The sequence below is a fragment of the Panthera tigris genome, chromosome D2 (genome assembly GCF_018350195.1).
Source record: "Panthera tigris isolate Pti1 chromosome D2, P.tigris_Pti1_mat1.1, whole genome shotgun sequence".
Lineage (NCBI taxonomy): Eukaryota > Metazoa > Chordata > Mammalia > Carnivora > Felidae > Panthera > Panthera tigris.
The window spans coordinates 61,823,640-61,838,520 of NC_056670.1; positions in this window are offsets into that span (position 1 = coordinate 61,823,640).

Sequence of the window (14,881 nt, forward strand, 5' to 3'; positions counted from 1 at the left end):
GGTGCAGGTATTACCAGCATAGCCACAGTACAAAAATGAGTCATTAAAAACACTGAGATTTGCAAATCATTAAAGATAACTGTGAACTCACAGTGGGCTGAGGTGCTTTTAAAATCACAAATTTGAACTGCATTGTAAAACAACATTAGGAGATTGTACAGTAGCATCATTTTATCCTGGGGTTTTCAGAGTTTCAGAAAGGAGTCATGTTGCTAAACCAGCTATTGACTCTCTACTGGGCTGATGGGGAACTGGTAGGGTTTCTCTGTGGATAGAGAGAGACATGATAAAATGGACTCCCTGGTCATTATTTGCTGATCATAGCATCTCAACGACTGCTCTTATAGACAGATTTTTATTGTGCTTACCTCTAAAGAAATTGCCCAGAGCAAAAGTTTGTTGCTGTGACAAGCCATAGAGATGGAGGTAGTTATGCTAAGAGAAGGCAGCAGCAACTCTCTGATCATGGGCTGTAATTTTGCTGTAAAAATTTATCCAGGGTTGATAATTATCGTTTGATCTCTTGGCTTGCTCAGCCAGATTCTGAAGGTTGACCTAGGCCAAGATACCCATAGGAAAACACTATATAATGAATTTTGAGCAATGTGGCATTTCAGAGCCTGGGCTATTTGAGGAAAGATACTAGGTCTCTTAGTAAACATAATCAGTTATACGGAGATCTGGCTGGAATAGGATCAAAGGGAGGGCATTTTAAAATATTAAAATGGTAAAATAGTTTAAAAATATATGTCACTATTTTCTTTGTGGTGGATAGGAAGTATTTTTATGGCATTATCCATTTTTAACTCCTAATTCAATGCTGTTTTAGTATACCATTTCTCGTATCTATTATTTAAAAGTTCCATTAGGATTTTGAGACCCATTAGAATTTTATAACAGTGTTAAATGTGGTATCAACAGGGTACCATTTTTCTTTTTTATAAAGAAAGATAGATTTTTCCCCTTTATTTTAAGGTACCTGATTGAAAATATGGGTAGAAAATTAGAAGATACTAATGAGCAAAAAGAAGAAAAGAGCATCAATAATCCCACCATCTATTGATATCTGTTGTTTCCTGGGGCCAATGCGCCGCTCAGGGAGCATCATTTACATGGGTTGGCTGTTGCATTTGTTCATGCCCACCATTTGTTCTGATTGGTTGGTACTTATCATTCCCAAACATTAAATGTTTTGAATATTACCTCTGAAATACTACTGTTTTAGGATCTTGAGTGTACCTTTCTGGACTTTTAATATAAGTTGCATAAATATATATTTTGTTTTTAAAAACTGAAGATGTAATTGAGATATATAATTTACATATAATAAAAGCATTTGGTTCAAGTGTGAAGTTTAGTGGTTTTGACAAGCGCATATACCCAAACAACTGCTGCCACAATCATCACCTTCCAAGAATGCCCTTGTGTCCCTTAGCAGTCAATATTCACAGCTGCCACCCCGCCTAAGCAACAATGGATCTGGTTTTCATCATTATATATTTGTTATATCTTTCTTAGAGTTTCATATAAATGGAATCATACACTGTACACTCTTTTGTACCTGCCTTTTTTTCGTGTGGTGTGTTTTTTGAGATTCAGCCATGTTGTTGTGTATATCAATAATTCATTCATTTTTATCATTGAGTAATATTCTCTTATATTGATATAATACAATTTGTCCATTGATTTACCTGTTGATGGGAATTCAGATTGTTTCTAGTGTTTAGTTATTATGAACCAAGTTGCTATGAACATTTATGTACAAGTCTTTACATGAAAAAATATTTTCATTTCCCTTGGGTAAATGTTGAAGAATGAAATTGCTGGATCAAAAGGTAAGTGTACATTTAACATGATAAGAAACTGCTGAACTGTTTTCCTAACTTGATTGGATCATTTTACATCCCTACTAATATTGTGTATCAACTGTAATTACTCTAATCCTTGTTAATACTCAGTATTGTCAGTAGTTTTGAGCCATTCTTTTGGGTATGTAGTGATATCTTATTGCGGTTTAAATTTGTATTTCCTGATAATAATATTAAGCATTTTTCTTGTGCTTTTGGTCATTCATATGTGATGTATCTTCAATCATTTATTCACTTTTTATCATATTAGATTGTAGAAGTTTTTTGTATATTCTGGATACAAAACCTTATTCAGATATATGAATTATTAATATTTTCACTCAGCTTGTGACTTATCTTTCCACCTTCTTAACGGTGTATCTTGAGGAGCAGACATTTAAAATTTAATAAGATCCAACTTATTTTTATTTTCTTATGTGGTTTGTACTTTTCTTGTCCTAAGTAATTTGTGCCTATTCCAAGATAGTAATGATTTTTTAATCTGTTTTCCTCTAGAAGTTTTAGCTTTTATGTTTATATTTATAATCCATTTATAGTTAATTTTATGTATGGTGTGAGGTTAGAGTAGAAGTTCATCTTTCTTCCATATGGATATCCAGTTGGTCAGTACCATTTACTGAAAAGACTGTCATTTTCCCATTGAATTGCCTTGGCATACTTGTAGAAAATCAATTGACTATTCAACTAGTTCTATTTATGAACTCTCTGTTCTGTTCTGTAGTTCCATATCTATTTCTCTTGGTAACAATAGCTTTATAGTAAGTCTTAAAATTAGGTGGTGTAAAATCTTCAACTTTTTTCTTCTGTAGAATTATTTTTATTATTCTAGATCTTTTGCATATCTATATACAGCTTAAAATCAGCTTGTCAATTTCTACAACAAAGCCTGCTGGGAATTTGGTTGGAATTGCCCTGAATCTATAGATTGATTTGGGGAGAATTGTCATTTTAACAATATTCAGGCTTAATCCATGAATATAGTATATGTTCTCATTTATTTAGTTTTAATTTTCTTAATTTTTTCTTTAATTTTCTTTAATTTTTTGAAAGAGAGATAGAGCTTAAGTGGGGGAGGGGCAGAGAGAGAGGGAGACAGAAATTTGAAGCAGACTCCCGGCTCCGAGATGTCAGCACAGAGAACACACGATCATGACCTGAGCCAAAGTCAGATGCCCAACCGACTGAGCCACCCAGGTGCCCCTATGTAGATAGTTTTAAATTTCTCTAAAAATAGATATTGCACATATTTTGTTAAATTTATGTCTAAGTGTTTTGATTTTCTGATGCTACTATAAATGGTATTTTAGTTTTTACTTTCCATTTGTCATTGATATGTAGAAATGCAACTGATTTTTCTGTAATTGTTTACATTCTAAGATGTTACTAAATTAATTTTTTATAGCTTTTTGGGATTATGTAAGTTATTCTATGAACATAAACATATTTTCTACAAATAAGGACCGTTTCTCTTTGTTTCCAGTCAGTATTCTTTTTATTATTTGTTTCTTTGCTCATAATTGCCATACTTGTATTAGCCAGGACTTTTAGTACAATGTTAAGTTGAAATGGTGAGAGCAGTATCTTGTCTTGTTCTTGATGTTAGCTGTAGTATACTTCAACATGAAGTATACTGTTAGCTGTAGGATTTTCACAGATGCCTTTTATTGGGTTTATTTCTTGTTTGCTAAGAGGTTTTAATCAGGCATGTATATCGAATTTCATCAACCCTTTTTTTGCATGTTGAGATAATCATGTTTTTTCCTCTGTTGTTAACATGGTAAATCACTTTGATTTTCTTTTTTTTTAATTTTTAAATTTTATTTAAATCCACATTAGTTAACATGTAGTATAGTAATGGTTTCAGGAGTAGAATTTAGTGATTCATCACTTACATATAACACCCAGTGCTCATCCTAACAGGTATCCTCCTTAATGCCCATCACCCATTTAGCCCATCCCCCTGCCCAACACTCCTCCAGAAGCCCTCAGTTCTCTGTATTTGAGTCTTTTATGGTTTGCCTCCCTCTCTCTTTTTATCTTGTTTTTCCTTCCCTTCCCCTGTGTTCATCTGTTTTTTTTCTTAAATTCCCCATATGAGTGAAATCATATAATATTTATCTTTCCATGACTGACTGACTTTGCTTCGTATAACACACTCTAGTTCCATCCATGTTGATGCAAATGGCAAGATTTAATTCTTTTTGATCACTGAGTAATATTCCATTGTGTGTATATACATCTTTGTTATCCATTCATCAGTCGATGGACATTTGGGCTCTTTCCATAACTTGGCTTTTGTAGATAAATCACTTTGATTTTCAAATGTTAAACCAATTTTGCTTTTTTTGGGGGTAAACTGTACTTTGTCATATTATCATTTTTATGTATTTATATATTATTGAATTAGACTTACTTATATTTTTTAAGGACTTTTTACAAATATGTTTATGAGTTTTATTGGGCTATAGTTTTCTTGTAGTATCTTTCTCTGATTTTGGTATTAAGAGTTTGCTGGCCTCAAAAGCTGAATTGGGAAAGCTCCTTCTCCTCTTCTTCCTGAAATACTATGTGTGGAATTGGTATTATTTCTTCCTTATATATTTGACATAATTTTCCAGTAAAGCCATCTGAAATTACAATATTTCTTGTGTGACAGTTTGAAATAGATATAAGGTTATTCAATTTTTCTCTTTTATCTTGCGTCACTTTTTATACTTTGTGTCTTTCAAAGAATTTGTGTATTTCATATAAGTTTTTGAATTTATTGACATACAATTTTTCAGAATATTCTTTTACTACTCTTAACATGGCTAAGATCTGAACAAATGTTTCATTCTGGATTTTGGTAATTTGCATTTTCTCTCCTTTTTTCTTTATGAGAGTCTAGAGTTTATCAACAAAATTTTATTGATATTTCCATAAAACCAGCTCTTTATTTCTTTAATTAGTCTCTATTGTCAGTTTTTTATTTCAATGACTTCTGCTCTATACTTAGTATTTTCTTCTAGTTACTTTGGGTTTAATTTTCTCTTGTTCTTATAGCTTCTTAAGGTAATTGATTTTAGCCCTTTCCTTCTTTTTTTTAAATAGCCTTTAAAGCTACACATTTTACTCTAAACTCTGTTTTAAATGCATCCCACCCATTTTAATATGCTGTGTTTTCATTATTATTCAGTTTAATTAGTTTCTACCTTCTTTTATGACTATTTCTTTTACTCATGGGCTGCATGTTTTTAAATTTACAAACATTTTAGTGCTTTTCCAGATAGCTTTTTGTTATTGATTTTTAATTTAATTCTGTTGTCATCAGAGAACACAACCTGTATACTTTAATTTTAATTTAATTTTATTTTTATTTCATTTCATTTCATTTCATTTCAGTATATTTAACATACAGTGTTACATTCATTCCAGGTGTATAATATAGTGATTCAAAATTCCATACATCACCCAATGCTCCTCACAACAAGTGCACTCCTTAAACCCCATCATCTGTTTCACCCATCCCCCCACCTTCCTGTGGGCCAGAATATGGACTTAGTTCTTGTTCTTTGTGCACTTGAAAAGAATATGTATTTTCCTTCTCTTTGGTGGAGTATTGTATAAATGTCAATTAGGTCAAGTTAGGCAATAGTGTAAATTGTTGCTGATTTTCTTGTTTTATTGATTAATGTGAGTGGAGTGTCAAATCTCCAAATGTGATTGCGGCTTTGTCTGTCCTCTGTTAGTTTTTGCTGTGTGGATTTTGAAGATTTAAAATTAGTGTATAAATACGTAGGATTGTGTCTTCTTGAAATATTGACCTTTTTATTATGAAATATCTCTCTTTATTTCTGGGAATACTGCTTATCTAGAAGTCTGCCTTGTCTAACATTAATATAGTCACTCCAGCCTTATTATTTGTAGAGTTTTCATATCTTTTTATATCCTTTTACCTTTAATGTGTATGTTTTTTTTTAAGTTTTCATTTATTTACTTTGAGAGAGGGGTTGGGGAGAGGCAGAGAGAGAGGGAGAGGGAGAGAATCCCAAGCAGGCTTTTCATTGTCAGTATGGAGCCTGATGTGGGGCTGAACTCATGAACTGTGAGATCATGACCTGAGCTGAAATCAAGAGTCAGACACTTAACAGCATGAGCCACCTAGGCACCCCTACTTTTAAGGTATTTGTATCCTTATATTAAAATATACTCACTGTGGATAGAATATAGTGGGGTATTGCTTTCTTTTCAAGTTCAATGTGGCAGTATTGCTCTTTTTAAATATTTTTAATGTTTATTTATTTTTGAGAGAGAGAGAGAGAGAGAGAGAGACAGAGCATGAGTGGGGGAGGGGCAGAGAGAGAGGGAGACAGAATCCGAAGCAGGCTCCAGGCTTTGAACTGCCAGCACAGATCCCGATGCGGGGCTCAAACCACCAACCGTGAGATCATGACCTGAGCCAAAGTCGGACACTTAACCGACTGAGCCACCCAGGAGCCTCAGTCTTGCCCTTTTAATTGGAGGAATTAGACCCATTACATTTAATGTAATTATCAATATTTTTAGGTCTACCATTTTACTGTTTGTCTTGTATTTGTTCCATCTTTTCACTGTTTCTCTTTTCCTGTTTGCTTTTGTACTGAATTTTCTTTTCAGCTTTATTGAGGTATAATTGACAAATAAAATTGTAAGATATTTAAAGTAAAATATACAGCATGATTATTTGATATATGTATACATTATGAAAGGATTCCCCCATTGAGTCAATTGACATATCCATCATTTCATACATTTACCTTTTTGTAATTTTATTTAAGTTCTACTCTAAACAAATTTCAGTTATACAATGCAGTGTTATCAGTTACACTCACCATGTTATACATTAGACCTTATTCACCTTATAACTGCAAGTTTGTTCCCTTTTGCCAACTTCTTCCTATGCTTGTTGTTATATTGTTTTCTGGTTTGTGTTATTATTATTATTATTATTATTAATTATTATTATTTTAAATTAGGCTTTACACACAGTGCAGACAGAGCACACAACCTGAACTCACAACCCTGAGATCAAGACCTGAGCTGAGATCAAGAGTCAGACATTTAACCAACTGAGCCACTTAGGCACCCCTGGTTTGTATTATTTTTTATTAGAAGACTGCAAATATTCTTATCTTTGTTCCCCTGAATGTAGTATGTCTTTTGCTTTATAAAATTTATCTTTATAATTGATTTGATTATAATGTGCTTTTTTGTGGTTTTCTTTATGTTTATCCTGCTTGTGGGGTATTGAGATTGTTGGATCTTGGTTATAGTTTTCATAAAATTAGGAAAAAATTTAGCCATTATTTCTTAGACTTTTTTTGTGCACACTGTTTTTCTGGGATTGCTATTTTAAAAAAATATTTATTTTTGAGAGAGAGAGAGCATGCATGAAAATGGGGATAGGGGCAGAGAGAGAGGGAGACAGAGGATCCAAAGTGGGCTCTGTGCTGACAGCAGAGAGCCCAATGTGGGGTTTGAACTCACAAACCATGAGATCATGACCTGAGCTGAAGTTGGACACTTAACCGAGTGAGCCACCCCGGCATCCAGATTACTATTATTTTTATGTTGGACAGTTTGATAGTGTTGAGTAGGCATTACATTTTCTATTTTTCCTCCTTTTTTGGTTATTCACTTTGGGTACTTTCTTTTGCAATGTCTTAAGGTTTTACTAATATTACTTATTATTTAAATTAAATATTACTTAATATTTCCTTGTGCAGTGCTAACTCTATGTTTAAACCACATTTACTAAATTTCTTATTTTAAATATTGTATATTTCAGCTTTAGAAGTTTCATTTGGTTATTTTTATATCTTCCCTCTCCTTTATTTTCATGCTTCCTTTACAAATATGAACATATTTACCATGGATATTTTTAAATTCCTATCTACTGTAATTTGTGGATATTTATTTTTTTAACTTTATCTATTATTTTGAGAGAGAGAGGGAGAGAGCATGAGCAGGGAAGGGCAGAGAGAGAGGGAGAGAGAGAGAATCCCAAGCAGGCTCCATGTTCAGTGTGCAGCCTGACATGGGGCTTGATCCCACACCGCAAGATCATGACCAGAGCTGAAATCAAGAGTCAGACGCTCAACCAACTGAGCCACCTATGCTCCCCTGTAGCTATTTCTATTGACTAAATTTCCTCCTGGTTTGGGTCACATTTACCTGCATCTTTGCATATATGGTATTTTTTTTAAATTAGATGCTAAATATTGTGCATATTTCAACATTGAGTGTCTAGAGTTTGTTGTCCTCCCTTTGCTAGATAAATTGCTTGTGGATTACCTTAGATAGTTTTTCAAACAATTTTTTATTCTGACTTATTTTTAGACTTACAGAAAAGTTGGAGAATACTGCAAAGAATTCATTGATATCACTCACCCAGATTATCCAAGTTTTACCATTTTATTTGCTTTATTCATTTATCTATTAATTTTTTTTCTGAACCAATGTCTCTTTATTCCTAAATATGTCAGAGTGTATTTCCTAAAGATGAAGAGCTCTGTTAAATAACTCTAATAAAAATGAACCTCAGAAAATTAACACTGATATAACACTACTTTCTAATCTCTAGACTTTATGGAGATTTTACAAGTTGTCCCATTTATGTTCTTTATAGCAAATGAAAATTCAATACCACATCTCTTTAAATTACTTTTATATAGAAGAGATCTTTAGTCTTTCTTTGTATTTCATGGCACTGAAGGTTATTTTCAAACTCAAATTTCATTTTTTTTTAGTGTTTTCTTATGGCTATTTAGGTTATACACTTTTGACCAGAATATCACAGAAGTGATATTGAGTTCTTCTCAATGCATCATATCAGGAAGCAGATGGTTGGTCTCATTACTGATCATGTTAAGTTTGACAGTTTGCTTAAGATGCCATCACCATATTTCTCCACTGTAAATTTAATTTGCAGCTCTGTGACTAATAAATATCTAGCAGGTAAATTTGAGACTGTGTTAATATTCTGTTCTTCCTTATTGGTACCCACTAGTTTTAGCACCACTGATGATTCTTTCCTTAATCAACAGCAATTATAACATTTTGCCAAATGGTGATATTTTCTCATTCCTTCTCCACTTATGAGCTTGCTTTATACTGGTAGGAAGAATGTTTCCTTCCTTTCTTCTTCCCTTCCCTTCCCTTCTCTTCCCTTTTCTTCCTTCCTTCCTTCCTTCCTTCCTTCCTTCCTTCCTTCCTGTATTTAGATTTTCTAAACTATTTATACAAACAATATGATTGTAATAAACACGAGAATTTTTAAAAGGAACAAAAGCTTTCATAATATGAGTCCTTTGGAAAATCAACTATTTCCATTAAGATTTCTCATTTAATGAAACAATGACAAATGAAAGAATATTCAGTCAACAGTATGTTTTGAGTTTCTACTGTATATAACTTATTGTACTAAGTGCTTCAGGAAATGTAAAACTGTCCTTGTAAATTTTAGAATTTTTGAGTTTTCTCCTCTTCACTTCCAAATTCCTTTACATCCTGCTCCCCAGACCACTTATTCTTTTATTCTATCAAGCAAGAGAGTATGCCTCTACTTTTTCTTTAAGGCTGATTCCTCCATTTTTTCCCAAAACCTTGTACGCTTTTATGTCATGTGGAATCTTGTAAGTAGACGAGATGGCATAGTGGTTAAAACCACACAGGTTTTGGAACCAGACAGACTTTTTAATTTGAATCCATATTCTTCCAAGTATAGCTTTTTGATCACAGGCAGGTTATGTAGGCTCCCCAGGCTTCAGACTCTCATTTGCAAAATGGGGATAATAACCCATCTCAGAATTGTTATGAGGATTACAGAAGACCACATGTGATATTTCCATAGTGCCTGGCACATAGTAAGTGCTCAATAAATGTCAGCTTTAATTATTATTATCTAAAAATCATCTCCTTGCTATTAATAATGGCCTAGAAAGTTTTAAAATATTGTTCTATGTGGTCAGGTGAATGGATAATAAACATCGTGAAAACTGCTTAACTGCTGTCTGAATGGATACGGTCAAGAATCCTCCCTGGATTTTGAAGTCTTCTATTATGTTCTTTAAATAGGCATTAGAAGACTGAATGGCTATAAAAGTATATTGTGCCAATTCTGTCTCTTTCACTTAAGTGATTAGTCTTTCTCACACTTAATCTGAGACAGAATGCCAGGAAGTCTTTCCTCTAGTTCCATAATAACACTGTTCTTTTCTAGTTAAACAAAGACAATTTCTTTTTCTCCTTCCCATTGTGATGATGCATGGGAACTTATTACAATACAATAATTGTAATAGCTGCCATCACAAAGGCTTTTAATAACTCAGGCCACACCCCAGAGTGTGGCCTTAATAATGCTCAGGCCACACCCCAGAGTCTTTGGGAGAGGAACCCATATTCTCAAACCTGGTTGCACATGGGAATCACTTGGGGAACTTACAGAAATACTTATATCTGGATGCTTCTCCAGAGACTCTGATTTCACTGGCTCAGGTGTAATGTGGACATAGAATTTTTTAAAGCTCCAAGGTGGTTCTGATGCACAGTCAGACTTGAGAACAGCTGATTTACACATAGTATCTCTTCCCTGAGGGAAGCCTGTCTTCAGATTCATGCAGCCTCTCTCATGAAAGAAGAAGCAGCCTGTTGGAATGTGGCACTTGATTTCAGAGGCAAGGCTTGAACTGGCAAGTTTGACTAATCCTATCATGCCCCACATTATGACATTGAGGTTTTCCTCCATCTTTGATGAAAGCACAAGCTCCTGGCCATCCCATTCTCATACTGCTCAAGTGACCCAATCCCCTATCCCTTCTCTCCTTTATTGTGCCCTCTAAACTCTGACCTATGATCTGCAAGCTTCCTACATCCTTAATCTTTTATTCTGAATGGAAATTCCCTTCTTCTTTCCCTTGTCCTGGCTCACCCTTGCCTCCTTTGCATCCCTCTTAAGTAGAGACAATTTTCTTAAGTCTCACGGAAGTCTGTGCTCTTCAGACTAAGGATATGGAGTAGGTGTCATATTTGCTCTGCATTTCTACTCTCTAATTCCGATTTTTTTCTCCTTAAAAATATCAGACTGTTTGAAGTTGGGCCATCATACTATATTACCCACCAACCCTTCAAATTCCATTCTCTACCTGTCCACCTTCTAGGCACTCTCCTTGTGGCCTTGACTCGAGTCTCATTGTGTGGTATTTTAGTGCCTACTCCTCTCATTGGTTCTGGTGACTTCCATAACCATGTGCATGATCCACACAGTGCCCTGGGCTCTCAGTTCCTTGAGTTCCTCACTTCCAGCAACTTTCCCTCCCTTCCACCTTGGGTCGCTGTCCAATTATTTTATTTTATTTTAGTTATTTTTAAAAAAGATTTTATTTTTTAATTTTATTTTCTGGGCAGAGAGTGAGAGCACATGCAAGAGGGGGAGGGGTGGAGAGGGAAAGAGAGAATTTTAAGCAGGTTCCACGCCTAGGGTGACTTGATCTCACGACTGTGAGATTGTAACCTGAGCCGAAATCAAGAGTTGGACGCTTAACCAACTGAACCACCCTGGCATCCCTCGAAATCTTGATTTTAAATATTCTGTTCCCTGACAGCAGCTTCTTATTCTTCTTGATAATATGCTTTAGAATAGCCAATACAACAGTTTTCCAACATCACTGAACCCTTTCAAACTTAGATTCTACTGTTTTGTCACTATTCATCTCTTTTCTTCCTTTCCTTCCATATGTGTCTTAGATTTTATGGCCCATAGTTGCCATTGTTTCCTTGCAAACACTTTCAGATCCCTTGACCCTCTCTCTCTGCTGCAATGGATTGGCAAGCATCCTAATGCAAGTGTCCACCCCCTGCCTCTTTTACCATCCATCCTCACCCCTTACCTTCTTACTTTAAACTCACGGATTGCTTCATACTTAAGTGAGACCATAGAATCTATGGTCTTTCCACCAACAAACCTAGACATCTGCTTGGAGTTTTGCCTGTCTTCAAATCTCTCCTATTAAGAGGTGAGAAGTGTTTCCACTTTACCCAAGGCCAATCTCTCTTCTTGTGCTCTGGATCACATCTCCTTACTACCTCAAGGACTTGCTGTTTCAGGAAGTTTTATTACCTCTCTCCTGCATCATAGGTCTGTCCTACTCTGTAGGGTCATTCTTAATAACTTATATTTACCAGCATGGCTCACCACAGGGGTGAAGTGCCCTTCTAATTCCTTCATACCAGCTGGTACATGATAGCCACAGGGCATCACAGGTAATGTTCATCTTTATCATTTGGTTACGGTAGTGTTTGCCAGGCTTTTCCGCTGTAAAATTACTATTTTTCCCTTTCCACCCTCTGTACTTTGGAAGAGAGTCACTAATTGTAATGCAACCTCAACCTGTGAAGGGATTGGTAATAATTAAGTTCCACCAAGAAAGATACATTTATCCTAGGAAATTGAGGCACAGGGAGGTTAAATGAATGTCCTAAGGTCACACATGGATGGATGATGAATAATGTTGGCTAATTATTTAAATAACTTGCAGCCATCCAACCTGTACTTATGCAGACAGACTTGCATGAGGGATTAGTTCGGTTGAAAGGGTTTAAAAAAACCCAAAAACCTCCAGGTAATTGCAAATGAATGCACTCAGCGAGACACTTAATCATTTTTGCAGGCCAATGTGTACAACAAAAATAAAAAGAGATACCAAACATTTGCTATTATCATCTGTGCCTCCATACCTCTAATTCAGAGAGGAGAACGTTTTAGAGAAGTGATCGCAACTTGTGTTCTGTGGTTTGGATCCAGCTTGCATATGTGTTTTATTTGACCTGCATGGTATTTAAAATTACTTTCTCTGAGGGCACCTGGGTGGCTCATTTGGTTAAGCGTCTAACTCTTGATTTCGGCTCAGGTCACCATCTCGTGGTTTGGGAGTTTGAGCCCTGCATTGGACTCTACATTGAGAGTGTAGAGCCTGCTTCAGATTCATTCTCTTTCTCTCTCTCTCCCTCCCTGCCTCTGTCAAAAAAATGATTTTCTTTCTTGGTTGTCAATTTACAAACATTGGGAAAACTGGGAAGTTTCCCACACAAATAAAGATCTCAAACTTCTCTTGGAAATTTGAAAGATATGGCAGCAATGGATCTTCATTTACTTATGACAGGGGTCCCTGTGGTGCCAAGCCATTCAAGGTCCTCTTGAATGATTCTCTCCAAGGGTCCCATGTAGCTATCTGGAGTGACTGGCTTTTGCAGCTGTCTGAGCCCAACACTCATGCTAAGAGAGACCAAATCATAGTCTCCAGTTGAGTGAAGGGTTACCAAGATAGAAGAGGACTTGACATATTCTGCAGAGCTCCTGAGAGGGGAACCAGAATCAACCACCCAAGCTGTAGGAGACAGCCTCCAGTTTCCTGCTTACGGCAGGATGGTCTGCAGATGTTTGCAGTCTGGCAAAGCAGCAGGTTTCCCCAAACATGTTGACTTTCTTTTCACCAGAAGTGTTTAAGCAAAGGGAGAGGATCGTGACTCAGGACTATGGAAGACAGGATTTGTGCACTGGAGAAAGTTTGGGACAGGCACACTGGAAGAAGCACAATGGAAATATTATGCAGCCCTGTTTTCCTGAAGAATTAATAAACTTGATGGAATGGCAGTTCTACTCATGAAGAAGTATTGTACCTTGTAACTGATTATACAGGGCAGACTGCATTAATGCTCCCAATTATAAGACAAATGGGGTCACCTGCCTGGCTCAGTCAGTAGAGCACGTGACTCTTGATCTCAGGTCATGAATTCAAGCCCCACATTGAGCATAGAGCTTACTTTAAAAAAATATGTGAAGCGAAGGCTACAGTGAGCTGACTCAAGTGTCTGAGCTACAGGGGATGGTGAGCAGGACAGAGATGTAGGGAGAAAATTGGGCAGTGGTACAAGGTGAAGGGACTGGTGGAAGTTTGTGTTTTGTTGTACATGGAGAAAGAGGGTTGAGGATGTGATGGAATGATCTAGTTAAAGAAGCAGCATGCTTATCGCTAGGCAAACTGCATGCTGGATTTTATTTTCTGATTGAACAGCTTTGGCTTTCTTGAAATAAAGGGAAAGCCAGATGTAGTATAAATAATTTGTACAACCTCTTCTAAACACAGCCTGCCAAAGATAGTGTTTCAGTCTTTTTTGTTGTAAGGTCTTATGCAGACTGATGGCAGAGTGGGTTTTGGTTTAGGTGGCTAAATACTGGGGTGCTCACTATCCAGTTTGTTACCATTAGAGATCATTCCAGCTTTGCCTTGAGTTCTAGTCGCTTATATCTACGTTGTTCCAGAAAGTTATGTGGTTTGTTATAAGGCTGTGTATGTTTACAGATGTGAAGATTTGCCTGAGGAAGCATTTTGCCTCTGTGACTCTTTTCATCTATAAAGAAATCACTCAGAAATTAATTTCGGGCATGGTGTTACCAAATCAAGACAAGCGGAGCATACCTATCTATCAGGTGAGCTTGTTACCCTAACAGTGATACAGACATTCATCTCCTTGGCATCAGTGGTGTTTGAGATGGGAGAGAAATGCTTGTGGCAGCTAATTATACCTCCCTGTATTAATTACCATGTTAAGTGACAGTTTTGTTCACACATTGTTGTTTTGCTAAGGAAAAAGGAAAAGAACAATTCTGTGCCATTCTCCGAAGATTTAGAACAGGAATGTTGGCCCTCGTTCTTAACAGAATTCAGGTCGAAATAAGGAAAGAGAGAACTATTCCACTTGTGCTTGGTGGCTTAATAGGAAAAAAAAATTAATGACTTTCATCTTATTTTGGCTCAGACGCCTACCTGAGATATGATTTGAAATGAGTTTCCTATTCCTGACTCCCCTTGTTGAAGACCTGGGGATTTATCAATACCTCACAACAACAAAGAACATTGCTCAGTACAATTTGACACAGATGCTGCTTCCTGCTTCATGGAGCCACCACACATCTTCTTAACTTCTATAGATTTAAG